Here is a 17785-nt window from a genome sequence, read left to right as displayed (position 1 = left end):
CTAGGAAAAGACCTGATCCCATGTGGTTAGGAGGAGGGTCTCACTGCCCACACCCACAGTGACACACTTCCTCCAACAAGGCCACACCTCCTGATAGTACCACTCTGGGCCAAGCATATTGAAACCACCACAGCTAGTGTGGGGGCTTTGATATTCATAACAGCTATTAGGGACTGACATAGTTTTATGGGAAGGGAAATGGATCTTTCTGGCAGACAGGTGTGTGAGGAAGGCTCCCAGCAATCCTACAGTCTCTGCCTTTTAGGGTTTGGTACTAACAGTAGTGTCACTTCTTCTTCAGGAGCCTGGAAATACAGACAAGAGTCTTGATCATCTCAGATGAGTTAGAACTTCTCTCTAGAACCGGGAGGATATGTAAGATGCCCTCATAGATCTCATCTGGCCTTGGGAGTCTGATGATCTAGACTGAAAACAGCTCAGGTCAAATTGGAGGAGCTAGGGCTACAGAGGCAGGAGCGAGGGTGCACCACAGGAGCTGACAGGGAAGTTGGTGGGCTGCGGGAATCATGTGTCTCTGCCTCCTCAAGTTAAGCAGAGTCAAAGCTTGTACAGAGGCTTTCGTGCCTTGGTTTGCAGTAACAAACAAGACTCCAATACTCAGCAGTTTAACCCTCATGATATTTCCTCCTTGTTCACAACACAGAAGTCAAGGTCTGCGAGGCAGCTCTTCTCAGTCTTTTAGGGACGTGCAATCCGCTGGTTCTACCGTTCCACAGCATATGGCTTCCAACTTTGCTTTGGGATTCGGCATTCCAATCAGCCAGAGGTAAGAACACAGAGAGGTAAGCAGGAGAAACGTCGATGAGCCAGGCCGGGAGGGGTGTGCCTCACTTCCTCTTACATTCCACTAGGGAGAACACGACAATAGGTTTCACCCAACTGGGAAGGAAGCTGGGAAATGTGGCCTAGACACAGAGGCAAAGAGGAGGAGGCGAGGCCTGGGTAGATTGCTAACAATCTCCACCAGCTGGCATCAGGGTGTCTGAGAGGGAGGGGGAGCATTAAAGTTTCTTTCCTTGCACAAAGAGGGTAGCTAATCAGAGGATCCCTCGGGGCCCAGCTACTTGAATCTCCCATAATTCGCATAAGATATTCTATGCCTCAAAGTGAATAAGCAGAACAAGCTGCAGTCCACTGTGCCCTCTGCCCATTGGGCAGTGGAGAAGAGGACCTTGGGTTTTCTCCAAGTTCTGTCCCGAAGTTGTTCCCAGTCCTCAGCCAAGTCGAGTGATCGTTATTGACTTCAGTGTCCCCATCTGTCCATTGAGAAGAAACCCCGTTATCTTTCGATGCCTCGCCAGGTCAGTCTGAGGATACGATGAGGTCACTGTGTGAAAGCAGGAAGAGCTCTCCCCAGCCCCACAGCCTCTCCACAATGCTGTGATCACCGGGGTCTGTCAAGTGTGCCCACTTTACCCCTGAGCATATGTAACAGTATAGGACAGCATTGCTAAGGCTGGAATCCAGTGGTGACCATTCCTGGGATGGCCGGGGTTCAGGTGACTAGGGGTTCCAGAGGATGGAAAGTTAGTCAACACACACCCACACTGAGCTTAGCCTGGGGGTGGGGAGCAGAGCATTGGCTTTAGGCACCCCTGTGGGGGGCCTGCTACTTCCCCATGCTAGCCCATCCTGGGCTTTGTTTATCCATCCTCTCCTTGCTTGTCTCCTCCCACTCAACTGATGAGTTGCTCTCTTGGAACTTCTACACTTTCCCTGTCTTTCATCAACAGAGCTTAACACAATGCCTCCTTTCAATTAGCCCTTTAATAAATATTTCTTCTGTGACTACCCTGTGCCTGGCTCCCTGTTGGGGGTGGGATGAGTCTCTGACCTCAGAGCTTAAAGGTTTGAAGGAAACAGCCATCAAGAGAGCATCGTGGTAAGCCTGTGTCTGGGGAAGGGTCCTGAAGAAGAGCACTTGGGAGAGAATGTCATTTGTTAGCCAGGTCAAAGGGCATTAGAAGAATATGCACAAGCCAGAAGGCAGGAAGACTTGGAACAAGATAGATGTAAAGAATAAAAGAAAATCAGGAGTTGGAAAGATGGCTCAGAGATTAACAACACTAGCTGCTCTTCCGGAGGACCTGGATTCAATTCCCAGCATCTACATGGCAGTTCACACCTGTCTGTAACTCCAGTTCCAGAGGATCTGATGCCCTCTTCTGGCCTTGTAGGCACCTCCTGGATGTATTGCATAGACATGCATGCATGTGAAATACCCACACATATAAACTTAAAATTAAAGAAGGGGGCAGTAGCATGGCTGGAGCCTAGGGAACAAGGAAGATCAGGAAGGGAGGTGTGCCAGCCCCAAGACTGGGAGAACACTGAGACCAGAAATGAATCAGTGCTTTAAGAGTTTAGGAAATCACTGTAAGGCTTTAGCTCAGAGAGATGGGGTACAGTGGGGTGGAAAGGGCCAGGGTGATATGACGTACAATGGGACACTATCGTTCTGTGATGAGACAAATGATCCAGAAACAAGGGCTAGCGTGTAGACTTTTTCTTTTCTTTCTTTTCCTTCTTTCTCTTTCTTTCTTTCTTTCTTTCTTTCTTTCTTTCTTTCTTTCTTTCTTTCTTTCTTTCTTTCTTTCGTTTGTTTTTCTCTGTATAGCCCTGGCTGTCCTGGAATTCACTCTGTAGACCAGGCTGGCCTGGAACTCAGAAATCCGCCTGCCTCTGCTTCCCGAGTGCTGGTATTAAAGGCCGCGTGTAGACTCTTAGAGCACAAGAGAAGACAAGCAACAGTGGTGAGTTCTGAGGATGCTGTGGGTTTGAGAGGTCATAGGTGAATGAAAAGAGAGAGAGAGGAAGAGAGAGAAAGAAAGGAAGAAAGAGAGAGAGAGAAAAGAAAAAGGGAAAGGACATGGCTCACCCTGGGTATGGTGGAGAAGGTTTACTTTAGACATATGGGAGAGCATAGCCAGAGGCAGGGACATCTGGGAGAGCCCAGAGTGGACATGACCCAGAGCAATGGGAGGGGGGGGGGCAGAGAAGGGAAAGGGGAACCAGGTGCAGCATCCAGGAGGCCCAAAGAGGATGGGTAGCCAAAATGGCTGGATTTATATAGGAAAGGGCATCTAAGGGAAAGGCAGCCCAGCCCTTGGACTGGAGAAGTTTGGAGTTGGTGGCAGGGTATGCCAGCCAGAGGGCTCTGTGATAGGTAGGGACTGAGGGATGCAGGGAGAACCTAGTGACCAGGTCTGCTTTGATGTGCTAAGCAGGCATCTCAGCTGCTTGTCCTGGGTTTGAAACTAAGAGTAGAAAGCAAACCCCACAAGCAGTGTTGATGGGTAAGAAAGGTGGAGAAAAGTCAGGCTTTCCTTAATTCTGGGCTTGTGTGCTTGGATAGATGTTGGTACCCTTCACAAGGGAGAGAGGACCATGTATGAATAAGTAGCAGGTCTTCCAAGTCAAGATCATTGATTGATTGGGTTTGGGACGTTGGTCCCAGGTGACTTTGAGACATCCATATGGCAGTGTCAAGGATGCCTTTGAGCCTGTAGATTTGGAGCTGAGAGAAGTCCGAGTCTGCAGTCTCAGTCTGAATAGAAGGGGATGAGGTCACCTAGGAGAACCGTAGTCAAAGAGCCCTGAGCACGAGCTCTGGAGAACCCAACGTGACCTGCCCTAGAGAGAAAGGAGACTGGAAAGGAGCCATGCATAGAGAGGGTGGAGGAGAGCTGGGGGGCGGGGTTGGTGAGTGGGTGGTGGTAGTGTCATTGGGGCCAAGGGAAGGAGGGTGTGGTCAACAGTGTATAACCCCGAAGAAGGTCAAGTAAGGCAAAGGCTGAAAGAATCCATTGCTTTGGCAACATTTGTGACCAGGGATCATAACAATTGTGGTGACTGGAACAGAAGCCACACGAGAGGCACACAGAGGAGAGGGTGGTGAAGCCCAGCTGGCTGAGAGGATGTCTCAAGAGGGTTGTGTTTGGTGGACAGAGTGAGTTGGGCCAGTGACTACAGGGGTGAGGAGAGAGGGAGTGGTGTTTTCAGTGCAGAATTTGGACCGAGAAAGGATCTACTTGACAGGGAGTAGGACAGAAGTGCAGGGAGTGAAGGCACAGATAGTAGGGGAGAGGCAGGAGGGTACAGGCTGTTGCTGGGTGCAAGGCCTAGAGGGGAACACCGGTGGAGGAGCGGGCAGTCCAGCCAAGGGTCTGAATCTCTGTCTCAGGACCTAAGTTTCCTGAGTAAGGCAGGAGATGAGGATGTCTGTGAGGTGAGGAACTGAAGCGGCAGCTGGAAGGATGTGAGACCGGGAGCAACATGCAGCTAGTTTCTTACCTAGGTACCATCAGTGCCTGGATGTAGGATGACAATTTGTCCTCTAACAGAATCCTGACTGACGGGTCTAAGGCAGGAACCACTCTCACCTCTTCCTAGCATCTAGTGGTAGCCAGCCACCCTTGGCTTACAGTCTGTTCCTCCATCGTGACATGGGTACCTTCCCTCTCTGAGCATCATGGCCTTCTTCTAAGGACCTGGTCCGTGGATGTAGGACCCGCTGGAATCCAGTATGGTCTCGTTTTAACCTGATTACATCAGTGAAGACTATTTTCAAATAAGATCATATTCACACATTCTAGGAGTTAGAACACGAGGGCTAGAATTCTATCCAATCTAAAAATAGTTGTAGTGACATAACTTAGACCTTGTCACAGGCCCACCCAGACTGGGCAGGGGGGTGGGGTGGGTGGGCTGGAAGAGCATCCTGCTGTTCAGTGCTTACCTAACTTGTTCTTCAGCTGTTCAGCAGCTGATCTTGAGGCCGCTCAACCCTATCCCTTTCACTAGGGATGAAGATTTCTGGCCTCTTTTGTCATCCCAGGCTTGGGTCTCTGTCTGCCATTTGGCACCTTCCTCTGCCCAAAGATCTACTGCTCAGAAGAACCATGCAGACCAGCGGCAGGGCTGACCCAGCCTCTCAGGAGTTGAACTAGAAGAGGCAGAACCCCAACCTCTTGTGAAATACATGCAGCCTCTATGCTGTTTTGTTCTGAGTTCCAGGAAACAAAAGGCCTTTGGGCTTCTGACCAAAGAGCTAAAGGAATAAGTCCCCTTCTGTATTTTTAATCCCCTCCAGGAGAAGCCTTATTGTCCCCCTTCTGGAATGTCAGGAATGGTCTGCTTTTGTCCAGGCAGAGTTAAGTAATGTTAGGTCCAGGGCTAGAGAGCCCTTTCCTTGCTGTTTTCTGCAGACCAGTGCTAGGCTTAGGGCTTTTGCCCTTCAGGGCCAAGGTGAGAATGTAAACACCCAGTCCCTCTGGAAACTGGCTGGGACCTCCTCCAGGGAGGAAGGGTTGCTCATGGCTTGGCCAGTGTCCCAAGCCTTATGTACAGCAATGCTGAGCACCAACTTACATAGTTTGGGGTGGATCCTCAAATGACCTTCCGTTTCTTGTCTACCCATTGGAGAAGGCCACTCCACTCCAAACAACATTCCTCCCGATAAAATCAGTTACACACTGTAAACGTCAAGGGGCCGGGAACATTCTCCTGTGGTGCAATAGGAGTTGATAAACCTTTTCTTATTTTGCAAAACCTTGCGGCAAGAAACATCCTCCCTGGAGCAGTAGGGAAATTCCTGGGATGCCGGGACACTAGGCAAAGTGGCCAAGGCACCAGGGAAGGAACAGAAAACCCAGAGGAATGGATGGATAGATAGATAGATAGATAGATAGATAGATAGATAGATAGATAGATAGATAGACAGATAGACAGATAGACAAATAGATAATAGACAGACAGACAAATAGAAATAGATACATAGATGTAAATTGCTTTTACAAAGCTTCCTTCCTCTTCTCACTAAGTCCAGGCTCACACTAGTGCTATGCACTCACCTTCCTGCCGCCCAGACTTGCCATGCCCCTGGCCACGATTCTTCCCACTCAACATGAGCCTGGAAGTTTCCATCCTCATTGAAGTCTACTGGACCCTAGCCAAGTGTTGTTGTCGGTTCATAGGTGTTTTGTCTGAGGGTCAGCTATGGGCATCCCAGCTTCTTTTTTTGTTCCTTCCCCTCCCCCAGCTCTTCCTCAGAGCCTTTCCCTCTGTTGATGCCTTTCCAATCAACTTATGTTCTCCTCATATTTCACACCTTCCCTTTCCTGGTTCTTCTCCATAACTGCTGGTTGACACAGAACTAAATCCACTTCTCTTAGGTCTCTGGAATATATTTCCATGGCCTCTGGTGGTGTGGCCTGATGACAGAGAGCCATTTGAGAAGTTTCCAAGGGTAAGCCACATGTGTAGGAGTGTTCTAGGGAAAGAGCCCCAAGAGCCTCACTCGAGCTGGAGGAACAGGGTAGAGCCTGAAACCTGGGCATTAGACCAGGGTCCGGACAGTAGACTGTAGGCGAGGCATTGGCTTTTACAAAATTATACTGCATATGATTCTTCTGGTAAACCAGAGTCCCCAGCCATGGGGCTTGGACATCAACGTTCCTTACAAGCTCCCCCAGCAATTCCAACAGGAAGCCGCAGCTGAAGCCACTCCTACCCAATGCATAAGGAAACAGCATTGAGGAGTCACAGTCAGTACGGTCTCTGGAGAAGCCGCTGATGTGTGTCTAGCCTGTGCCAGTGGGCATTATGCCAGGCTGTGGCTAGTCAAAGGCGAGCAAGGAATATAAATATTGAGGACAGAGAGATGGCTCAGTGGTTAAGAGCACGTGCTGCTCTTGCAAAAGTGTTGTGTTTGATTCCCAGCACCCACGGGGCAGTTTACAACTATACATACTCCAGTATCAAGGATTTGACATGCTCTTCTGGCCTCTATGGACACTCTACACATGTGGTACAAAGACATATATACATACAGGCAAAACACCCATAAATAAAAAAATAAAATAAACATAAAAAGAAATAATCCCTAGCCTTGACAGATTAGGAGAAAGAATGGATCTGGGCTGTTTACTGCTGCCTATAATGCTAGCTTCAGAGCAAATGGGGCACTGGGTTTGATTGACAGACTCTGCTTAATAAGTAAAGTAGAAAACCAGGAGGGTTTCCTATATCATCCTCAGATCTCCACATGTATACAAACACACACACACACACACACACACACACACACACACATGTAATATTCACATGTGAATATGCAATCACACATGCCTGCATACCCATTGTGTAACAGTTTCCTCAGAGAGTGAAGGAGCTCAAGGGAGCTCCTTAAGCAGAAAGGTAAACCATTCAAGGCAGCTTCAGGAAGTCCCTGAAACTGACAGGATTCATTAGGCCCCTCCCTGGAAGAGTAAGCAATAACTACTGAGAGTCCCTCTTAGATAAGCCAAACTGCAAAGGAGACTCCGAAGCCAGACCAGCTGCCTGGAAGAAGCAGAAAGCAGCCGAGCTGCCTGGAAGGGGTTTAGACCAACTGAGCCACTTGGGAAGAACACTTTCTAACCTATTGAGCTTCCTGTAGTGAGCTCCAGGTTCCCAACTTTGTAAACTATCACCCATGCTGAGGTGGGCTTTGGTGATACAGCATCTTTGAGTCATTTCTGCTCCTTTAAGTAAATCCAATAACTTCATTGGTTCACCAAGTTGGACTTTGGTGGTATTCATATTTTGGTCTGTGGTAGGATCTGCAAGTAGATGTGTGTGTGTGTTGTGTCTCTCCAGGAAAAGGTTTGTAATGCAACATTATCACACACATATGACAAGAAAAACAAAAATACAACTTAAAAATTGAACATTGTGATAATTTTCAGAGGGCCATTCATATACATGAATAGATGATAGCGTGTAAACTGGTTACAAGTCAACCACACACTCAGTTTACTGCAATGCCTCTGTCTAAATAAATGGCCTTCCTTCAAAATCAATATATCTGGAGGCTCCTGCAATCATTCCAGCAACACCGTCAATCATCAAAATGTGCTGGGTCAGTGAAATTCTACTATCCCAGGCTGGTCCCGAGCTCCTGGGCTCCAAGTGAGTGTCTGGGACTATCAGTGCAGACCATCGCCCTAGGCGTTAAGGGTTCTTGAGAGACCTGAAAATGGAGTTCCAAGCCTGACACGAAGACGGCTGTGTCACTGAATGAGCGAGTGGAGGCTCACATCTCTCGGGACAGATTGGGAGATTAGCATCAGTAAAGACCTTGCTCCATCTGTTTTTTGTTCTGAAGCACAGTGACAGCACAGGCCAGATGTCCTCTAACGCAGTCCCTCCCCATTCTCCGCAGCCAGCTGGCTCGTATTCCCCAGCCCGTCCTTCAGTCGTAGAGATGACTTGTCTAGTCTGACCAATGAACACAGGAGGAAGTCACACAGCCTTTCAGTCCTGATTCCCTCACCTCCCTGGTACTCTTCTGGTGCCGCTGTCTTCTCTTCCCTGTCATAGATGCTGAGAACCCTGAGGAAGACTACTGACTGGTTTTATGTTAACTTGACATAAACTACACTCATCAAAGAGAAAGGAGGCTCAGTTGAGGAAATGCCTCCATGAGATCCAGTTGTAAGACATTTTAATTAAGTGATCAGTGATCAACGGGGGCGGGGGCAGCCCATTGTGGGTGGTGCCATTCCTGGGCTGGTGGTCCTGGGTTCTATAAGAAGGCAGGCTGAGCAAGCCATGTGAAGCAAGCCAGTAAGCAGCATCCCTCCATGGCTTCTTGATCAGCTTCTGCCTCCAGGATCCTGCCTTGTTTGAGTTCCTGTCCTGACTTCTTTCAGTGCTGGACAGTACTGTGGAAGTGTAAGTTGAATAAACCCTTTCCTCCCCAACTTGCTATTTGGTTGTGGTTTTATTTTGTCACAACAATAGAAAACCTAACTAAGACAAAGACTGAGGGCAGAGATGTTTCAGCATGTACACTGAAGAAGCCTATGTCTATGGTGCCAATGCAGAGCCCCTCTCTCCCTCTGACTGATATCAGACTATAACGTGAGCTGAAATACATATATACTGTCAAGCCACTGAGACCTAGGGATCTTTATTATAGGAGCAAGCTGAGTTCTGACTAATATAAAACCACAGAGTTGCCCATGTCACGAGTGTTCCACTTCAGATTGATGCTGTCATTTGGAGTACCAGCCCTGTGACATGCAAATAAAGTGGCTGTACTTCAAACCAGGGATGTACACACCACCCAATCTTTTAAACCATGTGCTCTGTGTCACATCACCAAGCTGCTGGTTGCTACAGAATGACTGCTAATTCTTCGAGATATCACCTGCTCATAGGACTTCCCCCAAGTGACTCTGAATTAAATGGCCGATACTTTAAGGTAGTCTCCACATTTGGTGAGTCTAGCTTTTATTTTATTTTTTGAAGATTTATTTATTTATTCTTATGTATATGAGTACACTATAGCTGGACAGATGATTGTGATCCTTCATATGGTTGTTAGGAATTGAAGTTTTAGGACCTCTGCTTGCTCCAGTCAACCCTGATCTCTCTGGTTGGCCCGGCTCACTCAGGCCCCACTCAACTCTGCTCCCTCAGTCCCAAAGATTCATTTATTATTATACATAAGTACACTGTAGCTGTCTTCAGATGCACCAGAAGGGGGCGTCAGATCTCATTACAGGTGGTTGTGAGCCACCATGTGATTGTTGGGATTTGAACTCAGGACCTCCCTCCTGAAGAGCAGTCAGTGATCCTAACCGCTGTGAGATCTCACCAGCCCTCCCCACGCTTCCCCCCCCCCCCCAGCTTTTAATATGGTGCTTTCTTTAACAAAAACAGCCAGGAACACAGGCACACAGGCACACCCAGGTGCTCTCTCTCGCTCTCTCTCTCTCACACACACACACCCATACACACACCTATACACATCCATACACACATCTATACACATCCATACACACATACACACACACACACACACACACACAGAGAGAGAGAGAGAGAGAGAGAGAGAGAGAGAGAGAGAGAGAGAGAGAGAGAGAGAGATTGTTGTTATTGTGTTACCAAAACAAAAGAGAAAGAACGAGCCTTTGACCGGTCTGGAACTCACTACCTAAAGTTGTCTTCTAGCCTAGACATAGGCTAAATTATATGCCATCACATGTACATACTCCCTTAAACTAAAATTAAAATAATTTTTTTTTTTTTTTTACATAGGCTTTCGCTGTGTAGCCCTGGCTGTCCTGGAACTCACTCTGTAGATCAGACTGGCCACAAACTCACAAAGATCCTCCTGACTCTGCCTCCTAAGTGCTGGCGTTAAAGTTGATCATCACCACCACCTAGTTAAGTTTAAAATATTTTATTTTTGTTTAGGGGTGTGTGTGTGTGTTTGTGTTTGTGTGTGTATGTGTGTGTGTGTTTGTGTATGTGTGTGTGTGTGTGTGTGTTTGTGTGTGTGTGTGTATGTGTGTGTGTGTGTGTGTGTGTGTACACATGTATGGAGGTGACCAAAGGAGCCAAAAGAGGGTGTTGGGTCATCTTGAGCTGGAGCTACAGAAGGTTCTGAGTGTCATGTCAGTCTTGGGAACCAAACTTTGGTCCTCTGCAAGAGCAGAGTGCTTTTAACCATGGAGCCACCTCTTTAACCCCAAAATAAAGTATCTTAGAGAAGAATGAAAACTCAGGCTGCCCATTATTTCAGGCCCCATTTAGGGAACCGCTCTACTTCTCCCTCTTAGAAGGAGGCTGTGGCCCCCAAACTCTATGAATGATGGGAATATTCACTGTCATCCACTCAGTTTAGCACACCAGATCCAGGACATAGAGAGATGCCACCAAACTCAATGTTGTGAGACAGGCGACTTTTCTAGGAACACAGTCAGCTGGGGAAGACCCTGGGGAGGGTCTTCCTTGATATTTGTTCTTTTACCTAGATATGACCTTCTCCTAAGAATACCTCACTAAGTGTTAGGGGGCTTAGGCCTTCCATGCCTTAGCTGATGAGCTGGCAACTATTTCTGCTGGTAAGTATCCCTAAAGGAGCCCTAGTATGTTTCCAAGATACTGAAGTTCTGGGAAGCTTTAGTGAGAGTTTTCTTTTGTTCCCCTGCTTCTGGGAGAGTGAACAGCACAGAGAACCTGCAGTGCATGAGAGACCACACCAAGCCTCTTGTCTCAGGCACCTACATGAACCCCCAAGGATCCAAGAGGCTAGGAGGTAACGATTAAGGCAGGTCAGGAGCGGGATGCTTGCTCTGGAATGCCACGGTGGTTCAGAGGAAGGAGAAAGAAAAGTTCTCAAGGCTCCAGGCAGAGCAGAGAGAAGGCTGAGAGAGGGCGTAGGGGAGAGAAGGAGATCTGACAGGCTGAGGAAGGGCAGAGCTCCGTAGTTCTCCCTGCTCTGGTTTGGACATGCCCCAAATCTGCTGTTGGCTAAAGAAGGTGTCCTGCTAGGTCTGTGGCTTACAAAGTGCCACATGGCCTCCTGAAGCAGCAGGGCTCCTCTTGGCTCAGGAATTTTAGGCTAGCTAGGGCCAAGAAGCATTGCACTTCTTGTGAGGTTTTTAATTCTCCCTGTGCTGCCCACAGCAACTGACACAGAATTAGCAGGGGTGGATCCTAACACTGCTATCCACTCCTCCATCTTTATCGTCTCAAAAAAAATTGTTTATATAAAAGTCTCATTTCATTTAGTACTTGGAACTCCATGCACTAGCTGGTAGGAATTTCCATTCTCATTTCACAGAGACAGAAGTGAAAAAAAAAAAGCATGTTCAAGGTCACAAAGCTAGTAAATATACTAGTGGGGTAATATAAAATTCACATTAGTAAACTCACTTAAGAGAAAGAGGTAGACCAGTAAACCCACCTAAAAGACAGTGGTAGACTAGCTGGTGGACTGAACTGAGCCTGCTTTCTCTGACTACTGTCTCATTTGTTTCTGTTCACATTGTTCCTTGGTTCAGAGGCTTTTTGTATCTTCTTTTCTGTTTTAAGATTTATGCATTTTTATTATTATTTGTGTGTGAGAGAGGCTTTACCTGTTTTTTGTTTGTTTTTTTTTTAATGTGGGTATAGGGGACTTGAACTCAGGTGCTCATGCCTATGTACAGCATGTCCTCTTACACACTAATCCACCATCTTGGCCTCCCTTTCTACACCTTCTAACCAACATGGTTTCAGATTCACTTCAGAATCTGGGACCCTGCCTCTCTTGTCTCCTCAATACTCCTGAGGCCTTCGTGCAGCAAGTGGCTTAATCATACACTCGCCATTTCCCAAGTGAAGCTTTTTTTCTCCCCTGCAACTGAGCCCATTGGGTGTGGCAGACAGAGGATGCCCCTCAAAGATGGCTACAGGCTCATCCCTGGGACTGACATAGTGAAGGGACCTGGGCAAATGTGATTACAGATTCTGAGGTGGGAAGATTATCCTTGGTTACTAGGTGGGCCCCGTGTAAATCACAAGGGTCCCTAAAAGCAGAAGAGGGAGGCAAGAAAGGCAGAAAAAGAGTGTAATGGAGAAGCAGAGGCTGGAGAGAGTGTGTTTGCTGATGGCTGGGGTAAAGGTGGAAGGCACAACATCATGGAATAAAGACAGCTCCTTGAGTCCAAAGGAATCAAACCAGTCAACTCTCCTAGTCTCTAGGGCAGTGGTTTTCAACTTTCCTAATGCTGGACCCTTTAATAGAGTTTAATACAGTTCCTCATGTTGTGGTGACTCCAACCACAAAATGATTTCACTGTTACTTCATAACTGTGATTTTGCTACTGCTATGAATCATAATTTAAATAATTTTGGTGATAGATGGTTGCCAAATGGGTTATGATCCACAGGTTGAGAACTACTGTTCTAGAGTGACCAGGGCTCTGCCTCCACCATCGTCTTATTTCATCAGAAGACCCATGTTGAGCTTCTGATGTCTACAACTGTAAGAGAACCTTGGCTGTTTCAAGCCACTGAATGTGTTGCAGCAGCAATAGAAAGCCGGGCTGGGAGTGTAGCTCAGTGGGAAGCATGCTTGCCTATCATACATGAAGCCAGGGGCTCAATCCCACCACCTAGACTAGGCATGGTAGAATATGTCACCTGGTACCTGGGGGATGGAGGTAGGAGGTTTGGAAGTTCAAGGTCATCTTCAGCTACATAATGAGATAATGAGTGTGAGGCCAGTCTGGGCTACATGAGATCCTGTCTCAAAAATGAATGAATGAATGAATGAATGAATGAACAAATAATCTTCCCAACTCACTTGTACAAGCTATTGCTTCAGTTGATACACAGCAGACAATAGGACCCTGAGGACCTCAAATAACTGGCCCTTGCCTCTTTAGAGGTCTAGGCTAGCTTTTTGGCTTCCTCTTAGATATCTTGTCTTAGCAATAGATAACTCGCCACCAGGCCACCCTCTACTTCCTGCACTGTGACATGGCAAGAGGAAAGAGCTATACCCTCATCTAAAGCTAGGTTTCCCCTGAACCTGGATCATTCATGGGTTTAATGTTTTAAGACAGGAGCCTATCTGATTAGTCAGAAGTTGGGCCGTGTTCATGAGTGGGCAGAACCCCCATTTGAAAGGTAAGAAATGTGAAGTTGCCGCCTCTCTTTTTCATATGATACTGCTGACAAGGCAGGCTGGGCCTTGGTTCTAGTTCCTTATTGAAGGAACTTTGGGGTTATAGCTTCTTAGACTAGAGAGGGAAAAAAATGTTAGACACTGGAGCCTTGACTCAAACTGCTGATACCAGTGGCATTTATCCACCACTGTTGTTGACAGAAGTTTTGTGCCCTTTCAGAGAACTAATATATAAACTGAGGCTGGAGAGATGGCTCAGCGGATACGAGAGCCATACCACTCTTGTAAGGACCTGAGTTCAAGTCCCAGCACCTATATCATGCAGCTCATGGTTGATACTTTGATATCTCTGTCCTCCTTGAATACATGCAGACACTTATATGCAAATAAATAATAATATTGAATATGTAAACTGGCACCCTTTATCCTATCTTTATTTGGTGGGGGGTTGTGAGTTCCTCTGGATAGCCCTGGCTGACCCAGGACTATCTGTGTAGACCAGGCTTCCCTTGAACTCAAGAATACTTCTGCCTCTGACTCTGAGCGCTTCAATTAAAGGTGTGCACTACCACTGCCTGGTTGTGCCCCATCTTTAAACACTGAGTCAGAAATCTGAAGAGACTCCTTGAATCCTGAACCTTAGACTCAATACCAACTTAAATTATTTATGTATGATGCATCTGGCTATGTAAATTAGAGGGCAGATGAGCACGATTTTCAGAGATACCTGAGAAAATGACCTCTGTTCAGTGAGGCCTGCTTGCCCTCACTTTCATCTATCTTGCTGTTCATCCATCCTGTTGCTGAGGCATTCCTTCACTGGTATTAGAACCTATTTCTTTGAGACTCCAATGAAGACAAAAAAGCAGCTTAGATGTCCAGGCTCGTGGATGAAACAACTATGTGATTCTTGGCCCTTTTATCAGGAGATAGTTAATGCTGGACTAGCCGGACCACAGCCTGTAAGGTACTAATGAAATATCATTTCTATACTTCTGTTCTCCAGAACCAAGAAAAAAAATATATTTCTGTTGTTTTAAAGGCATCTAGTCTGTGGTTAAGACTTATGTATTTCATCAGTACTGTTCCTCCAGGGAATCCTGACTAATACATGCCTAACCCTTGTCTGAATGAGCCAAGCATGCTTACTCATCGTAGTGACCTGCAGTATGCGGGTTTTATATAACACTGGCTAATGTGCCACCTCAGGTTCCATGTGTACCACCTGTGCATAGTCAGGCTACTCGTTGCATCTCAGCTGTGATGACCCCTTCCAGGTGGACTCCAGTTAGGCTGACTCCATGCAGAACTACTAGGCACTCCCATGCATGCACATTACAAGTGAGGTGGAGGTGGCTAATGTCCTCCTAGGCTCCCCCTTTAGTTTGGGGAACCAGGAACCAGGAGATAACTCTTGACTCCTCCCCCCTCTGGAAGAGGGTCTTGAGAGAGGTGTTCTGCAGTCTCTTCACGAGGAGGCACGTGCTCCTGTGTAGCTTCAAATCCTTCCTCCTTGCCTTGGTCCTCTTGCTCGCTCTCTTTCCTGCCTCCCCTTACTGAAGTGGTAGCTTGTGAACATCAACCTGTTTAGCATCTGCCCCCCCCCCCCCAACACTGAGCTGCTCATTTTGTTTGGAATCCCTGACACTGAGTACAGTTTCTGATTTTTGTCATGAGCCAGTCCTCTCTTATTCTTCTCTGTAAGATGAATCATACTGGACAATGCTCTTCTTGAATCTTCTGTGCATTATTTTTGGCCTTGGTATCATCCTACTTAAGCTCTGTGGCTAGCCCGGCTCACTACCTCCTTCAAAGAGGTTGCTCTTTTAGCCTGGTGTGCAGCATTCAAAACAGCAAAAGCAGATGCAGTCAAAGTCTTCTCTGCGTTGTGCAAAAAGGCGAGAACCACTGCTCTGGATTATCTTGGGCTTCTGTATTATCGCATGCCTCAGAAAACAGAGTAGAAGATGGACTTCACATGTTCCCAGAAGGCAGCTGTAGCCTGCAGTGTTGGCTTTGAACTGCAGAGATGTGGTCACAAATCCAGGTGGCTGGCAGCAACCAAAGCTAGAGGAGGCACAAAACAAACTCCCCCAAAGATTGTGGATTCTTGGATTCAGCTTTGATGCTTGACCTTCGTTTTTGACTCAGTAAGACGGATTCGAGACTTCTGTACTCCAGAGCTATGAAAAAAATATATTTCTGCTGTTTTAAAGACATCTGATCTGTGTGATTAATTACAGAAGCCATAGGAAAATTTTTGAATGCAGGTTCCTCTTTAAAAGGGGCTTCTGATCTGGAGGTTGAGGACAGAGGGCTAGTTTAAGGCTAGCTTGGTCTATATAGTGAGTTCCAGGCTAGCCTGAACCACACTGAAACCCTGCCAACAGGGCTGGAGAGATGGCTCAGCAGTTAAGAGCACTGACTGCTCTTCCGAAGGTCCTGAGTTCAAATCCCAGCAACCACATGGTGGCTCACAACTATCCATAATGAGATCTGATGCCCTCTTCTGGTGTGTCTGAAGGCAGCTACAGTGTACTTACATATAATAATAAATAAATCTCTGGCTGGAGTGAGCAGGGCTGGAGTGAGCAGGGCTGGAGTGAGAAGAGGTCCTGAATCAAAATTCCCAGCAACCACATGATGGCTCACAACCATCAGTATAGCTACAGTGTACTCATATACATTACATAAATAAATAAATAAATAAATCCTTAAGGAAAGAAAAGAAAAGAAACTCTGTCAACAAAAGCAAACCAAAAGAGGTCCTCAGGGATCGTCACCCTGAGCCCTTCATGAATAGTTGGCTTTATTTCACCATCTTCCTACTTCAACCTGTTAGTAAGCCATGACCAGCTCAGTCTGTCTTCTTCTGCTTTATTTTATTTTATTTTATTTTATTTTATTTTATTTTATTTTATGTGTGTTGATGTTTTGCCTATATGTATGGCTATATATTACATTCTCTGGTGCCTATAGAGGCCAGTAGAGAATCTCTGATCCTGTAGAAATGGAGTTACAGTCAGTTGTAGGATACCACATAGGTACTGAGAATTGAACCTGGGTATTCTGGAAGAGAAAGAAGTGTTCCTGACCACTGAGCTATCTCTCCAAACTGTGTCCTTTAAAAAATATTTACAAAATTTTATGTGCGTGTGTGTGTGTGTGTGTGTGTGTGTGTGTGTATACGTGTGCGCGCCTGAATGAGGCTATGTGCACTATATGCATGCAAATGTCCATGGAGGATAAAGGGTATTGGATCCTCTGGAACTAGAGTTCCAGGGGGTTGTGAACCGTCTGATGTGAGCGTTGGAAACTGAACCTGGGTCCTCCGCAAGAGTAGTGAGTGTTCTTAACCACTAAGCTACTTCTCCAGCCCCTCAGACTGTGTTTTTATGATATTTTCTTCTAAAAGGTTTGTGTGTGTGTGTGTGTGTGTGTGTGTGTGTGTGTGTGTGTGTGTTTATGTGTTGAAAAGTCACAGCACAACTGTGGAGGTCAGAGGACAACTTGTAGGAGTTGATTCTCTCCTTCTACCATGTGGCTTCTGGGGCTAGAACTCAAGTGGTCAGAAATGGTGACTCCTTTTGTGGTGTTGCTTTAGACCCAAAGTCTGCATCCTTTAAAGGTATGTATCTAAAAGTGCTCAGACGCTTATTCCTTAAGCAGAGCTAGGTTGTTTCCTGCCATCACGAGTGAGAGCTTGTTTTCCAGAAGAGAAGGTTACAAGACCTAGCTGACCCCTTATGCCCTTCCCAGCCCTCCCCTCCTCTAAACTGTCTATCCAACACATGGATGTTTTATAAAATGTGTCCACAGCATACCCAGCACTGACTTGTGTATGGCATTGTTAAAGATGTAGATCCCATGACTCTTCTAAAACTTGGATGGGTCACTTTGAACATGTGCGGCAGGAGAGAGCACAGCATCTCAGGAGAACGTATGGAAGAGTCTAAGGTGAGCCAGCAGTCCATCCCTCCACGCTCAGCAGTGGAACTGGAGCCTGGGTTAGGGGCTGAGCTTATTAGGAGGCCTGGCCCCCACTGCTGGATGCTTGCAATAAGTGCCAAGTCTAGATCACAGAAGAACCAACAGTCCTGTCGTCTCGGGCAATCCATGGTGCAAAACAGCTGCAAAGGTGTCAGGGAGTCAGACTGCGCATATTTTTGAAACACTGTTAGGCAATTCATAGCAATTTCTCCCCCTTCCCCATGATACAGGTGGAGTCTTACTGTGTAGCCCAGACTGGCTTCAAACTTTTGGTCCTCCTGTCTCCATCTCTCAAGTCCTGGGATTTCAGGTGACTATCAAGCCTGG

The sequence above is a fragment of the Mus musculus genome, chromosome 16 (assembly GCF_000001635.26).
Source record: "Mus musculus strain C57BL/6J chromosome 16, GRCm38.p6 C57BL/6J".
Taxonomy (NCBI): Eukaryota; Metazoa; Chordata; class Mammalia; order Rodentia; family Muridae; genus Mus; species Mus musculus.
This window is presented reverse-complemented; position numbering follows the sequence as displayed.